Source organism: Pseudonaja textilis, chromosome 4 (genome assembly GCF_049901715.1).
Source record: "Pseudonaja textilis isolate UNSWEBS1 chromosome 4, rPseTex1.2, whole genome shotgun sequence".
Taxonomy (NCBI): Eukaryota; Metazoa; Chordata; class Lepidosauria; order Squamata; family Elapidae; genus Pseudonaja; species Pseudonaja textilis.
Window position 1 is genome coordinate 73,080,558 of NC_141993.1, and position 13,430 is coordinate 73,093,987.

Genomic DNA, 13,430 nt, shown 5'->3' on the forward strand with positions numbered 1-13,430 from the left:
GAGGGAGAGAAGAAGAGGCAGAAAAAGAGATTTCATTAACTGAATTTCAAGAGGAACAAATGGAGATTGGAAAAGAAGAAGGCGCAGTAGGTGGACAGGTGGATATTAAAGATCAGCGTGAATTAAGATCCACGAGAGTGGCTAAATCTAAATATAAAATATAACCATGGAAGAGAAAAAACTGATTACAATAAATATAAATGGACTGAATTCAGCGGCTAAGAGAAGGAAGATTTTTCATAAATTAGGGAAATTAAAGTTTGATATAATTTGCTTACAAGAAGTACACATTAAAAAGCAACATGAACAACTGTTAGTACAACCAGAATTAGGGAAACTGTTTACTTCTTTGACTCAATTTAAGAAAAGAGGGGTGGTTTTATATATTAAAGAGGCTACCCCAGCAAAACTGATTTACGCTGATGAAGATGGGAGAATATTAATGGTGGAAATAATGGACAACAATAGAAAGATACTTTTGACTGCAATTTATGCCCCGAATGATAAACAGGAAGAATTTTATAAAAAATTACATATCAAAATGGCTGGACTGGACTATGTTAATATAATTATGATGGGAGATTTTAATGGAATCGTGGACAATAAACTGGATTATATTGCAACAACAGCAAAGTATAATAGAAAAATTCTTCCTAAATCTTTTTTAAAAATGATAGATGAATTAACTTTAAAAGACATATGGAGAGAAAGAAATGCTAAACTTAAGCAATATACTTTCTATTCAAATAGACATTTATCATGGTCCAGACTTGATATGATTTGGATCTCAACAGATTTAATATCTAGCGTTCAAGAAGTAAATATTGAAACAAGTACTTGGGCTGATCATAACCCATTGACAATTAAATGGAAGGGACAAAAAAAAAGATCGAGATGGACGTTAAATAATACTATTTTAAAGGAGAAAGAATTTATACAATGGATGGAGAAAGAACTGGCCTTTTTTTTTAAAGAAAATAGAAAAGAAGACACTTCAATAAAGAATGTTTGGGATACAATGAAGGCATATGCCAGAGGCTTGATAATAGACTATACAAGAAAAAAGAATATTAGGAAAAGGCAAGCTCTTAAAGCCTTGGAGGATGAGTATAAAAGACTTGAAAAAGAATTGCAGAAAATGCCACAGAAAAAAGACGTTAAACTGAAACTGGATATAACTAAACATAAAATGGACTTAATAGAGAAAGAAGAACTGGCACAGAAAATTAGGAATGCTAAACAGAATTATTTTGAAGATGCAAATAAGCCAGGTAGATGGCTAGCATATAAGTTGAGAAAGGAGAAAGAGTCGAGGAAAATATTGCAGTTAATAGATGACCAAGGTCAAATTTGTCATGGAAGCAAAGAGAAAAAAGAAATTATTTAAGACTTTTATAGACATTTATATAAGAAAGAAGATATTGATGAGGAGAAAGTTAAACAGTACCTGCAGAATGCAAATTTACCTAAGATACCTAAAGAGATTGAAGAAATGCTAGAAAGTAATATAACAATGATGGAATTAAGTCAAGCACTTAAGAAACAAAATAACGGAAAAGCACCAGGTCCAGACGGGCTTCCTGTAGAATTTTATAAAACTTTTCAAGAATCACTGAGTATTCCATTGTTAGAAGTTATGAATGAAGCTATGTCAAAGAAGATGATACCTAAAACATGGTCAGAGGCCTATATTACACTTATTCCAAAAGAGGAGGCGGATCCACTTCAAATTAAGAATTACAGACCGATCTCTTTATTAAATGCAGATTATAAAATTTTTGCTTCAATACTAGCAGAAAGACTTAAAAAATATTTGAATAATTTTATTCATCCAGACCAAAATGGGTTTTTGCCAAAGCGGCAAATTAGAAACAATATGAGAGTAATTCTGGATACTTTGGAATACTATGAGGCGCATCCTGAAAAGCAAATGGCTTTGATATTTTTAGACTCCCAAAAGGCATTCGATAATGTGAATTGGAGATTTATGTTACTTTTAATGGAACAGATGGGCTTTGCTAGAAGATTTATCCAGGCAATAGAAGCAATTTACAATGAACAAACAGCTAAGGTAATGATGGAGGGAGAATTTACAGATTCTATTAATATAAGAAAAGGCACAAGACAAGGTTGTCCCTTTTCTCCCTTGCTATTTGTATTGACTTTGGAAGTGTTGAACAGAAATATCAGAGAAGATAAAACTATAAAAGGAATGAAAATTAAAAAGGAAGAATTTAAATTACAAGCTTTTGCAGATGACCTAGTCTTTATCTTAGAAGATCCTATAGAAACAGCCTTGAAGCTGCTGGAAAAGATAGAGACATATGGTGAGGTGGCCGGTCTGAAAATAAATAAAGATAAAACAAAGATTTTGTCAAAGAATATGTTACTAAGACAAAGAGAAGAATTGGCAGAATTGTTGAAAATCCAAGTTACAAACAAGGTTAAGTATTTGGGGATATATTTGACGCCAAGATGTAGTACATTAAAAGAGAACAATTACATTAAACTTAAACAACAGATAGCCCAAGATTTGAAGAAATGGGAAAACTTACAATTGTCATTAATAGGGAGGATTTCAACAATTAAGATGAATATTCTACCCAGAATTTTATTTTTGTTTCAAACAATACCAATTAGGCTTGGAAAAGACTATTTTGAGGACTTAAATAAAATTGTGTTGAAGTATATATGGCAAGGCAAGAAAGCAAGGATAAAGCTAAAGCTCTTACAGGATGCTAGAACTAGAGGAGGGTTTGGCCTGCCTAATTGGGAGTTATACTATCAAGCTGCAAATTTGATGTGGGTTAAAGAATGGATAACATTAAGGAAAACTAGATTGTTGACATTAGAAGGTCATGATTTGTTGTTGGGTTGGCATGCTTTTTTATGGTATAAGGGAACCAAAACACAGGGGTATTTTAGAAGACATTATATACGGGAGTCTCTGTGGTTAAATTGGGAGAAGACAAAAAAACAATGTTATTTGAAAATTCCAGTTTGGTTATCGACGATAGAAGTGTTTTCTTACCCTATAATTTATAAAAAGGAACAAACAGTTAGCTATGGGGAATTACTAGATGAAAAGGGTGAACTTAAATCGATACCAAAATTAGAGGAACAAGGTATACAGATGAATTGGTTATCATATCTGCAAATACACTCAAGCTATGATGAGGATTCCAAAACAGAGGGATTTTATGATAAACAAACTGATTTAGATAAGATTTTGATGGGTACTGATGAAAAGGTGATTAAAAAATTATATGGTTACTTATTGGAAATTAAGCTGGAGGAAGAACAAGTTAAAGAAACTATGATTGCTTGGGGGAGGAATTTTGGATATGGGATTGACTTAGAGAAATGGCAGAAATTATGGTTGCAAAACTACAAAATGACAATGTCTACAGCCTATAAAGAAAACTTGTATAAGATGTTTTACAGGTGGCATTTTCCCCCGACAAGGATAGCAAGAATGTTCAAGAACAAATCGGAAAAATGCTGGAAATGTCATCAGAAACCTGGTTCATACTACCATATGTGGTGGACTTGTGAGGATGCTAGAAAATATTGGACTAAAATCCACATGTGGTTGGAAAAAATGACAAAGAAGCACATAGACTTGAAACCGGAGCTTTTCTTATTGGGAATCTTACCAGATGTTTATAGTAAAGAGTTGAAATATTTGATTGTAAATGTATTGACTGCGGCTAGGATTGTATTTGCAAAAAATTGGAAAAATGAGAAAATTCCATTGCAGGAAGAAGTTATAAAGAAAATATTGGAATGTGCTGAGATGAGTAGATTGACTTTTGAAATCAGAGAAGAAGATAAACAAGGGAAGATATGAAATAAAAATAGAATTTTATATAATTGATTTTACTTTTCTTTTTCTTTTTGGTATTGGATATTATATTTATATAATGGTTTCTTTTTTCCTTTTTTTTTTATTTAGGATAGAACTGGTACGATTATATGATTTGTTTTAGAATAAATTACTTAAAATATAGTTATCTCATAAAGGCATGATTGAATAAAAGTATAGTCAAATTTCTTTTTCTTTAATAATGATATGATGATATATAAGTTTGTATTGACAATAAGAGTTATTATATAAGGTAATTGTAATTGTGACTATGAAATGAATGCACAAAACTGATGAACCAACCGACTCACTGTTTGTATATAAATACGGGAGAGCTGATGTTTTTAGGTTTTGTCTGTTTGTTTGTGTGTTAAAAAACAATAAAAATTTTATATTAAAAAAAAAGCTATATGGTTACTTATTGGAAATTAAGCTAGAGGAAGAACAAGTTAAAGAAACTATGATTGCTTGGGGGAGGAATTTTGGATACGGGATTGACTTAGAGAAATGGCAGAAATTATGGTTGCAAAACTATAAAATGACAATGTCCACAGCTTATAAAGAAAACTTGTATAAGATGTTTTACAGGTGGCATTTTCCCCCGACAAGGATAGCGAGAATGTTCAAGAACAAATCGGAAAAATGTTGGAAATGTCATCAGAAACCTGGTTCATACTACCATATGTGGTGGACTTGTGAGGATGCTAGAAAATATTGGACTAAAATCCGCATGTGGTTGGAAAAAATGACAAAGAAGCATATAGATTTGAAACCGGAGCTTTTCTTATTGGGAATCTTACCAGATGTTTATAGTAAAGATTTGAAATATTTGATTGTAAATGTATTAACTGCAGCTAGGATTGTATTTGCAAAAAATTGGAAAAATGAGAAAATTCCATTGCAGGAAGAAGTTATAAAGAAAATATTGGAATGTGCTGAGATGAGTAGATTGACTTTTGAAATTAGAGAGCAAGAAGATAAACAATTTTATATAATTTGGGATCTTTTCTATCAATGGCTGAATGATGAAATACAAAAATAGAATATTTAGAATGTTAGACAATAAGGAATAATATTGATTTCACTTTTCTTTTTTCTTTTGGTATTTGATATTATATTTATAAAATGTTTTTTCTTTTATTTAGGATAGAATTGGTAGGATTATATGATTTGTTATAGAATAAATTACTTAAATTATAGTTATCTCATAAGGCATGATTGAATAAAAGTATAGTCAAATCTTTTTTTCTTTAATAATGATATGAGGATATATAAGTTTGGATTGATAATAAGAGTTATTATGTAAGGTAATTGTAATTGTGACTACGAAATGAATGCACAAAACTGATGAACCAACCGACTCACTGATTATGACATTGAACATGTAAACAAGCTAAATTCACTACTAACATCGGCAACATCCTGCCCACACACTTTTATATTTCTTGGTAACTTCAATCTACCTCACATTAACTGGACCCTAAATGAATGTAAAACTGAACCCATTCATGCAACCTTCTACAATGCTGTAACAAACCTGAGACTGGAACAACTAGTAACCAACGATACTAGAGTTAACAACTTGCTCGATCTCATCTTCTGCAATAGTTTGAATTCAATTTATAGAATACAAACTAAAGAATCTCTTTCCAACAGTGACCACAATCTGATTGACTTTTGTCTCAACATACATCTACATAAAAATCAACACAACAACGGGATCCCCAATTATAACTTCAAAAAAGGAAACTATAGACAACAATCTTTCATCTCTTGATTGGCAATTTCTATTCACTGGATGCAATACTGTTGAAGACCAATACTGTTGAAGACCATTACAACATATTTTTACTTGAAAAAGTCATCAAACTATATGTACCAATAACAACTCCCAAAACCAGAAAAAAACAAATTACCCATAACAATAAGGAAGCTTCAATCCAAAAAGAAATCACTTTGGTGGAAAAACAAATCTGGTCACGTTGCCAACCTCAAAAGCCGATACAAAAGTTTATGCCACCAGATAAAGACTGAATGCACCAATCATCACATTAAACAAGAGGAAAACCTTCTACGCACCAATTCTACCTGCACTTTCTACAATTTTGTAAACAACAAACTGAAAGACTCAGGGTCCATCCCACCCCTGAAAGGACCTAATGGTAAAGACTGCAACAATGACACCATTAAATCCAACATCTTTAACACATTCTTTGGCTCAGTATTTGTAAACATCAGTATTTCCTAGTCGAACCATAGACAGCTACAATGATCTAATACATACTGATTTTACAGAAAACAATGTTGAAAAAGCACTATGCAATCTAAAACCATCTCTGTCTATTGGACTGGATGGAATACGTGCCTACTTCTTAAAAAAGGCCATCCACTGCTATAGCCGAACCTCTAAGCATAATCTTTGAAAAATCTTCCAGGACCAGCTCCTTGCCAAAACTATGGTCACTAGCCACGGTCATACCCATCTTCAAAAACGGAGACCCCAGCCTAGTTGAAAATTACAGACCAATCTCTTTATGCTGTGACACCTGTAAAGTCATGGAATCAATTGTTAACCAATCCATTATCTTCCACTTGGAGACAAACAACCTACTCTCTAATAAACAATTTGGTTTCAGGAAAAAACTATCCTGTAATCTGCAACTCTTGCACTGCAAAAACATATGGACTACAGAACTCAATCAGGGCAAAGCAATAGATGCAATGTACATAGACTTCTGTAAAGCCTTTGATTCAGTGGCACACGACAAACTACTCCTGAAACTAAAATCTTATGGTATCTCTGGATACCTGCATAACTGGATAGAAGCATTCATGGTCAACGAATGGTCAAAATTGGGAGTGTCCTATCAAATTCTGTACCTGTCAATAGTGGTGTCCCCCAAGGCAGTGTTCTCGGACCAACTCTTTTCATACTCTACATAAATGACCTCTGTGATCATATTAAGAGCAACTGTGTTCTCTGCACTGATGATGTAAAGCTATTCAACATCACAGACAGTACTGCTACCCTTCAAAAAGACCTTGACTATGTATCAGAATGATCAAACAAATGGCAACTACAAATCTGAACAAATAAATGCTCTGTCTTACATATTGGCAAAAAAAATCAAAAAATAAAATACAAGCTGAATAGTCAAGACCCTGTTGATGATCCAAACTCTGTCAAGGACCTTGGAGTACTCATCTCTAATGATCTAAGAGCTAGAGCCCACTGTAACTACATAGCCAAAAAGGCATTAAGAGTTGTTAACCTAGTCTTATGTAGCTTTTTCTCTGGTAATATCACACTACTAACTAGAGCATACAAAACATTAGCTAGATCAATACTTGAATACAGTTCATCAGTCTGGAACCCACATTACATATCTGATATTAGCACAGATGAGAAAGTCCAGAAATATTTCACAAGAAGAGTCCTCTACTCCTCTATTCATTGTAGAATACCTTATGCCACCAGACTTGAAATTCTAGACCTAGAAAATCTAGAACTATGCCGCCTTTGGTCCGATCTAAATATAGTATATAAAATTATATATTGCAATGTCCTACCTGTCAATGAATACTTCAGTTTCAACCATAACAGTACAAGAGCAAACAATAGATAGAAACTCAAGGTAAACCACACCAAACTTGATTGCAGGAAATACAACTTCAGCAACACAGTGGTCAATGTCTGGAATACTCTACCTGACTCTTTGGTTTTTTCCCCAAACCCCAAAAACTTTAACCTTAGACTGTCTACTATTGACCTCACCCCTTTCCTAAGAGGTCTGTAGGGGGCGTGCATAAGCGCACCAACGTGCCTACCGTCCCTGTCCTATTGTTTCTTTTATTTTTCTTATATGCACCCATTCCATGTATTCATAACTATGTTGTACTTATACCTGTTATCTTATAATCGCTTGACAAAATAAATAAAATTTTAAAAAATAAAAATAAAGAAGGTATTAAAACCCACCCACTCTCAATTCTATTTTGTCAGCTGTCCAGAATCACATGTGGTTCTGCTTCATCAATAAGCCTTTCTTTCCAATCAGCCTCCATGTTTCAGTTTCTTTCTCCCAGCTTGGAACTGAACCAGATGTATTTTTCTCTCAACATGTGGAATAGTGGAAACTCAGAAATCGGTTTGGTGAAAAAGTGGCTGCTCTCAGGAAAATTCTTGATGAGGTTTAAAGTTTTACATTATTATATCTTAGCAAAATACATATAGCTTAGCCTCAGCTGTGCCTAGGTGGGAAGTGCCCTGAATAAGGCTGCCGCAGAAGACATGTTCCTTGCTGAACTAGAATATATATTGTTTGTAGAATAGAAAAGGCAACTGAACAATTGTTCTTTTAGTCTGGATTATGATAATGATGGGGCCTGCTGCTACAGGGGCTCAGAGATGAATGTTTGAGTTCCTTTAACAACTTTACTCTGTGACAGAGTAATTTAAAAGGCTGTTTTACATCTCATGCAGCTATTTTTATGGCACTTGGAGATTTATTGTGACTGACTGGATTTAAAGGGGTTTTTTTCCCAATAAGCAGTAAAAGCAAGGCCTATATTGCACTATTGTTGTTTTGCTAGCATTTTCTTCTATGTTGTGTACATTTAAGTATGCACTCTCCTTTACCCTACCATTTTTGTCTGAGTTTCTTTTTCTAAAATCTAAATATGACAAATGTTTGGAGAGCCACTTGTACTTCTCTAAAAACATGGGTTTCAGTCAGCATTTTGGTTATGAATGTGCAAATCAGGTAGATTCTCATTAAAAGGTGATCTCAAAATATTTCTAACCCATCTTTAATAACACATTTTATCCTGGTGTATGGTACTCCTCCAAGATTTAAGCTGAAATCTTTTCCACTTATGATACCTGTGTCTTCCATCATAACTAGCTGCAATAACTAAATTTAACTGTACTCATGAAAAACATTTGCACAATGATTCTCCTTAAACAGGATTGTCCCCTATACATTTCCTTCCCATCATTGTTTATTTTGATAAGTTACCTTAGCTTCCTTTTTTAATTAGGTTTTTTCATTCTGTGTTGTATATGTCTGTTTTTGAAAGAACTATGTTATAAACAATGCATTTAAGAGGTTAAAAAATGGGAAGGAAAACCCTCTGGGAGTAATATCTATATTATGTTAGTGAAGATAAGTTTTAAAGGCAATGAGAAAAAGAGACCGAAAATGAGATTAGTGAAAACATTATTTTGTGTCAGCTCAAAAAACTTATATTTTATAGCAATCCTTTTTCCCCTCTCTTTTTCACCCCACCAATGAATTTTAGCTTCTGGCATCATAGAATGATCAGAATGTATAATGAAAAAATCACATAAGCCAATCTGCTTTCTAGAATTCTGAATGAACTGCCATGTACTTTAAGTTATTGTAAATTAAGACAATGCAGATTTTTAAAAATTAAAATACAATTTAATTCTAATGAAGTTCCTTCCACATATGTGCTGCATAAACCCCTTTTTGAACAGCATATACATGTAAAATTAATTATATGAATTTTGGACCTCTATTTCTAATTTTCTCTTTAATAAATAGATTTCAAAGATAACAATTTCAGATAATTATATGTCTAATTAAAACTTAAAATTGCTACATATAAAAAAAATCTATTTTTACTTCTTTTTACCCCTCTTGATTCTTCAGTTATTGATCTGTTGAAATAAATAATATAAAAGCTTATTACCAAATATTAAATCAGGATATTGTCTGGAGTCCTGAGAGCAATGTTCTGATTGAGATACCACCAAATGCTGAGAAAATTATGCTTTCAATATGTTTACAAACCTAGATGTAGAATAACAGTACAATTATTACAAATACTGAAATAATAATTTTCCATTCTTATAATAATAGGTAGAATTATGCTTATTTGAAATCATTACTATAAGTAATGAGTATTAGAAGACATTTCATCAGATTATACCCTAGTGTCCTTCAAAGCTCAACCTTTTGCCTCACACCTGTCTAAATTTAGAAAAATCCATTCTGAGGAATGATAACCCAGGCAATCTCAGCCCCCAGCCCCATTCTGCCATGCAGATTCTCATAAATTCTTGCTTTCTGGCCTTTAAAGAAGTGGAAACAGAAATAGTTACTGAAATTAAAGTCAGTCTATGCATAATTGCACTTCTCAATGGAATGGAAATGATAATTTTTGCAAAGATACATGCAGCAATACAATGATAAACTACAAAGTGCACAAGATGGGAATAAGCTTGACTTTGTTCATTCAGAGGTGACTAGCACACCAAGGGACCAAGTGCTATTGCTTAGGATTCCAAGGCCTTTAGTTTATTTTTTATACACTGTATTTATCCAAAAGGAAGACAAATTTATATTCTATAAATAAGTACGTGTGCATAGGATGAATCTTGTCAGACACAAATAACTAGGAGCATTCATAGGGTTTAAAATTTATTGTTACTATCTATATAATAGCCAACTAAAAGTCAGTAGAATTCACAAGGGACTTTGGTTTCTTGTGACAAGCAATGATTCCAAACTGATGACACATTTTACTCCACTTTCTACCTGTGGCTGCTCTTCTCCTACAAGTAACTTAATATCCTTCAGAGCAATGGAAAACATTAAAATAAGTTAGTAGGTATTAATTGATGTGATGGCAAACATTGCTGCTGAAAAGCATGCCTGCCTTTGAAAATTATTTTGGAAACCAAGGAAAGACTGTTTGTATAGTGATTATAATTCTTAATTGTAAGCCCTAAACAGACTTCCTTTTTTCTAAGTTTCCTAGGCGAGTTTCTTCCAATTGCCTTTATTTGTTTCCATTATTATTTACTCCTGCCATTTCTGTTGTGTTTCTCTTTATATGCTGTATCTGTTAGAAAAGGGGAAGGAAATGTGTCTATTTGTGTGTTTCTGAGTGCAAGATTGGCTCATATTGGATTCAGAAAGGTTGACATTTGGGAATCAAATTATTTTGTAAATGTTATAAATCTTAATTTTACAGAAATATTCATAATTAATATGGGATTTATTTGTCTTGTCCTTGAAGTAAAGTCTTGGAATTGACTTGGAAATGGTAACTTGAGATAACAAGGTGAGGAAGCTAAGCTACACAGGATTTTTTTCTATTTATAATTTTCTTCTTTTTTCTTCCTTCTAATATAGAATTATCCTATATTAAGGACCAGTTCTTTTCAGATAAATGCAATATGGATATATATTAAGTTTATATTAATAAATTAAGTTTCAGTAGTTGAAACAAAAGCTACATTTATGCTAATTAAAATGTTTGATGAAAGGAAATTTAAGATGCATGAACAGTTCATGTGTGTAAAGATTTATTGTAAGATTAAGCTGTCTACAAGAATCTGAACTACTAACAGATAAAAATCAAAGGAATTCAAGGTGGTCTGGACTTAGATCTCTTGTGGGTATGAAGAGACTTGAGAGTGATGATGTGTTGGACCACTCTGTCAGGCTCAGTCTGGACACCTCCTACAGTTGTTATATTGAAAAATAACATTTAAATGAAATTAAATTAAATTCTTAGTATCCCAAATATCTACTTCTTTGAAATAGTCCCTTCACCTTTCAGAGCATGATTCCTGACATGCCACTTGATGATCAAGCATGATGATCAAAAAGCCAAAGTTCTTGGTTATATACCCATGCTCTATTAAATGGAGATAGGATGCTTAAATCACCTACCTGTCATTCATTCTCAAGTAGTTTCAAAAGAAAATCATAGGACATACTGTAAAACTTTGATGCAGACTGCTTAAGATATATGCTGATTGAAAAAAAAATGTGGAAGCAGTCTTGAGTTTTTCACTGAGTTCAACTGTACTTTCTGTGTTCCTGTGCTTTCTCTCTCTCCATTGGCAAAAAATATTGGATTGAAGATTATGCCAAAAATATTTCTTCCTGACGAGAAATCAAGAAATTAAATTTCTATTACAAGCTTTCAGCCCTCCAAACCTTGTCCAATGTCAATGAAACTGTATATTGGACTGTCTCAACAGCATAATTTTCTGTCAGGAACTTGAGGTGACCTAGTAGGTCTTTTCAATTTTGAAAAGTATGCATGTATTTATAGCCACAGGCTGCAAGTTAAAAAGAAGTAATTATATAGAACATTTAAAATGTCAGAGGTACTTTGAACCACTATTTCTCATACTTTGCCAACTATGAACACACTTTTGAAAGAATGTTTTTGTTTTTAATTTGCAGAAGCTGTTAAATAAACTCCTGGAAAGAGACTTAACTTCTTTTCAATCCAAAAAAATGTATTCCAATAGACTGCTGTTCCTAGCCTTATCGGTGGACATTTTCTTTGTTCAGAGCAAAGGAGAGCCAGTAGATGCTTTGGATTTTTTATCAGTATAAAAAGCCATCTATATTTTAGATAAACTTCCTCAAAATCTCAAGATTTACTGCAATATGTATACTTAACAGATTTAACAGATAATCAGAGTTGGAAGGCACCTTGTAGGTCATCTAATCCAACCCCCTGCCCAAGTGGGAGACCCTACACCATTTCTGACAAATGGCAGTCTAATCTCTTCTTGAAAGTCTCAAGTGATGGTGCTCCCACAACTTCTGTGAGCAAGCTGTTCCATTCTTTGACTGTCCAGGTTAAATTTCTCCTTGTTCAGTTTCCATCCATTATTCCTTGTCTGGCCTACAGGTGCTTTAGAAAATAGCTTGACCCCTTTCTCCCTGTGGCAGCCCCTCAAATATTGTAAGACCGCTATCACGTCTCCCCTGGTCCTTCTCTTCACTAGACTAGCCAAGCCCAGTTCCTGCAACCGTTCTTTGTATGTTTTAGCCTCCAGTCCCCTTAATCATCCTGGTTGCTCTTCTCTGTACTTTTTCTAGAGTCTCAACATCCTTTTTATAGTGTGGTGAACAAAACTAGATGCAGTACTCTAGGTGTGGTCTTACTAAGGCTTTATAGAGTGGTATTAGTACTTCCCTTGATCTTGACTGTATCCCTCTGTTAATACAATTTAGGATTGCATTAGCTTTTTTGGCTGCTGCTGCACACTGCTGGCTCATATTTAGCTGGTTGTCCACTAAGACTCCAAGATCCCTCTCACAGTTACTGCTATTGAGCCTGGTTTCACCCAGTCTATATGTGTACTTTTGGTTTTTCTTGCCTAGGTATAGGACTTTACTTTTCTCTATATTGAATTTCATTAGATATGGCCAGGTATTCTAGTCTGTCAAGATCCATCTGGATCTTGAGCCTATCTTCTTGGGTGTTAGCTATTCCTGCCAGCTTAGTATCATCTGCAAATTTGGTAAGTTCCCCTTCTATTCCCTCATCTAAGTCATTAATGAAGATATTGAAGAGTACTGGGCCTAAGACAGAACCTTGTAGCACCCCACTGTTTACTTCCCTCCATGTAGACTTAGACCCATTAAAGACTACTCATTGAGTATGGTTTGCCAGCCAGTTGTGAGTCCATCTAATGGTGGTGCTATCTATTCCACTTTTTTTCTAGCTTGATACTATATGGCGGCACATAAAAAATGTAACATTAATAAAGAGGTATCCATTTACT